The sequence below is a fragment of the Agrilus planipennis genome, unplaced genomic scaffold, assembly GCF_000699045.2.
Source record: "Agrilus planipennis isolate EAB-ADULT unplaced genomic scaffold, Apla_2.0 scaffold19, whole genome shotgun sequence".
Lineage (NCBI taxonomy): Eukaryota > Metazoa > Arthropoda > Insecta > Coleoptera > Buprestidae > Agrilus > Agrilus planipennis.
Window position 1 is genome coordinate 2,145,945 of NW_020438954.1, and position 3,633 is coordinate 2,149,577.

General features: G+C 37.3%; 1 pseudogene; it reads right to left on the reverse strand.

The window, feature by feature from the left end:
- Window positions 1-1,260: 1,260 nt before the first annotated feature.
- LOC108743204 lies at window positions 1,261-2,370 on the reverse strand (annotated as a pseudogene).
- Between the last annotated feature and the right edge of the window lie 1,263 nt (window positions 2,371-3,633).

Consider the following 3,633-nt stretch of genomic DNA (forward strand, 5'->3'; position numbering starts at 1 on the left):
TTTTTTTAAATTGTGTTGTTTACAGTTAAATGTTGCCTCACGCGGGACAGAATTTTGAATTTTCACAATAGTAACTGGTCACTTCTCGTTAGACAAGCGATAAGCTCATCTACAAGCAAAAATCAGTAAATAATTAATTTTTCTAAGTGGGATGATAGAGGTATTGGTGAACCATAAAGAAAACTATCACTGATGAACAAATGTACTTATTTAATTCGTTTTTATAGTAATAAGGAGTATGTAGTAGTAAATTGTTTGTTTATCTTCGACGTTCGATAACCGTCGCTGTTTACGTTCTCCATTGATGTAGCTGCAGACTTATAATCCTAATTCGCTATTCGTGCACACTTATTGTTTTCGTTTCAAGAAGTTAGAGATATGCCCCTTTCCTTTATTAGGATGCGCCGTAGCATAATTCCAAATTCAATCATATTTGTCTGCGGAGGCCATTTCTCAGCCGACCATCCAGCGAGAACTAGACAAAAGTGTACAGTATATATATATATATTTAGCCAAAAATAATAATAAGCGAATTAACTTAACGTTCTACACACCTATTAAACTGTTGCTTTGTTTTCTATTGTTAATTAATATACATTTTTGTTTTAAGAAATTGCTAAACATTTTCGTCTAGTACTGTACAGTTCTAGCCGATCTCCTAAGACCGCCCATCGAGAGCTTTGCTCGTTCTAGCTTGTTCCAACTATTTCTGTCTTGCTCACGCCTATTGTGTATTCTTTCTATCTTCGCGCAGATTTCTTCAAAGTCACAATTCTTACAAATTGAAATACACTGTACGTTTCTAATTCACGCGTGGGACTAGCTTTAGATTGCAATTTGTTGTGTGTTTCCTAAAAACTTTTTATCCTTAACATTACCATACGATTTTTTGTTGTATCTACTTTATATCCATCAAAATTCCGCACTTATTTCTTTTACATCCACATATTTATATTTTTTTTAACACGTTGGCTAGTTTACTTATTTTAAAATAAATGCGGTGTCATGATTAATAACTTTTTTGTAGTACGTACCAAATCGGTCGTTTAAACGAAGTTCCGACATAGTATTGAAAGGTCTTTCTCAAAGTCATATTCCCATTAGAGGGGAGGCTGAAAACGAACCGTTGAGAAGGTGACCAAACCTAAAGGTTTTTCTGTATATGATACTTTACGAATGAATCATAGGACATTATTCTAAATGCTTTTATTTTCTACTTCTCAAAACTTGTTTACATGTTATAAACGACAATCCTTTAACTGGCAGATTACATTATACATATTTATCTATTGGTAGAAAATTAAGAAATGAATAAACTACATGCCTCCACTAATATCACCTTTCATGCCTAGGACCAATTTTTTGTAGTAATACGTGAGATTTTCCAAAAATACAAGAGTCAGTACAGTATGAGGGCCTATTCTAAGGAAGTAGGGGAAGAATCCGCTCCATAAGGCAGTAACTCCTTCGCTCGTAATTATTTTTCGTATAACGTCGAGCGTTCCTGCATACTCCGGTTTGCCATCGACCGTTTTCATATTTTGTATTCTAGTTTTCGCTATATCGACCGGCATAGAAACAACACTTGTAACAAAACCGGAAGTCATCGACGCACAGAAATAAAGGAACAGATTGTCGTTGAATAATCCGGTAGCCAGAAGCATCTGTTTAACTTGAGAGTAAGTTCCTAATTGTGCAGCATTGACGATCATGGCTCTCCCTATCGTAGGGGTTGCACCTCGCCATAAACCGAAGATCCCTTCACTTTTCACTATTCGAAAAATTGCGTCAAATACGTTCTTGTAGTTTCGCCTCTGATCGGGAGGCAATCTTCCATCAGCTGTCATTCTAATAAGAGCCACTTCGGCTGGAGTGCCAACGAATGCACCAATCGCACCGGCAATAATTCCTATGCCCGCTTTTGTCGCAAAACTTGGCGTTTTCTTTGCTGAAGCCATTTCGAACAAGGAAGTGTAAACTCCCAGTCTTGTGGTTGTATAAGTGGCTTGTCTCATTAAACCGGCTGATAAACCGCGGTAGAATGCAAAAATACCTTCGTTCCTCGCCACGTTAAGTATTACGGTGGCCATAGGTTGTTTCTCGGTACTTAATTGCATTCTGTTTTTGATTAAATCGAGAGGGTGGACAAAGCAAGTTGCCATCATACCAGCACTACCACCCAGTATGAATTTCATATAGTTAGGTACCTTCTTTTCTTCGCCCATTTTTGTTATTGTTTGAAGACCTTCTAGTCGTTCATCATAATAAATCAGACCATAAGGAGAAATTGAAACTATATAATACGTTGATTACGTGAAAACAGCATTATAATAAATTGCAGAACATAAGAGTGTGACACATGTTTTTGACATTAAAATGTCAGAGTTAGAAATTTTAGTTCCGAGATATCTTTTATTTATTTATTTAGGCTAAAATGCACTTTTCCGTGACAGTGGTTACGTATCACATCAATCCATTTCGAAATTCTTAAACTATTCCCTAAAAATTCTTGTTTTGAAAGTTCTGAATTCAGGTATTTTCCGGAAATTAATATCAGAATATGGGAAACCCACTCTTACTCTCCATCATACTTTTTTTTTGACGTGACAACGTCTTATAATTCGATGGAGCCGGCTGCACGCACGAAAAAACATGACTCATGCGGCGTTACCTCGCTCTGAGGCGTTCCATTTAAGGCTTGAAGTGCAAGCGAGAGCGCGGAACGAGCGACAAAGAGGCACAATCGGCCTCCGCGTTCGGCAGCGTTCGACATCTGTCTCTCTCCTACTTGAGTGAGCGATGCGTCCGCGTGGACAGCTGCTATACAATAATACATTTCCATTTACCTCCTTCTCTATATCCATACAAAATATCTTTCAAACAAATAAAATTAAAATTTTCTTTTGAAAAATGAAACGATTCCATCAGTATTTTCTTATGACGTTGTCACGTTCAACTATCGTCAGTAAACCGACTTTACAGACAACCGATTTATTATACAGTATGCACAATTGTCCTACGGAAAGTTAGTGAATGACGCGAACAGAAAACACGCCGACAAGATCCTTACAGTTGCCTGTACAGTAGCAGAGGAAAATTTGTATTGATTTTCACACGCGCTGCCGCCTGGCGGAAAAGCCTCGAATGCCTAGTGAAAACTCAGTCGCAAATTTTCCTGTACTTGCGCTCCTTTAGAAGGTAGCGAACACCGTTTCCAGTTTTCTACCTATTCATTACTATTTCTACAACAGATGTAACTCCTTGACGGAAAACTTGCAGATATTTCCACCTGGAAAATATTGCTTTCTTTTATACTGTCGCTCTAGAAACTAATCGTAAGCGACGATATGTTTGGATTAATAAATAAAAACTCAAAGTTAACACTTATTTAATCTAGAAAAACTAAATGTTACAAAAATATACAAAAAGGTGAAACGCGTGTGTCTAACAGAGCAGACTTAAGTAGACTCTTCTCTAAAATCAAAAATATTGGACGTGACCAATCGTTCACAATTTTCTTCTTAGAATTTATGCTATTATTCAGTATGAGTACCCCGAAGTGTGGGTGGTCAAAAATGGTTTACAGCCCTCATCCGTCTACAATTCCTACATATGGCTGTAAAGAGACCACCC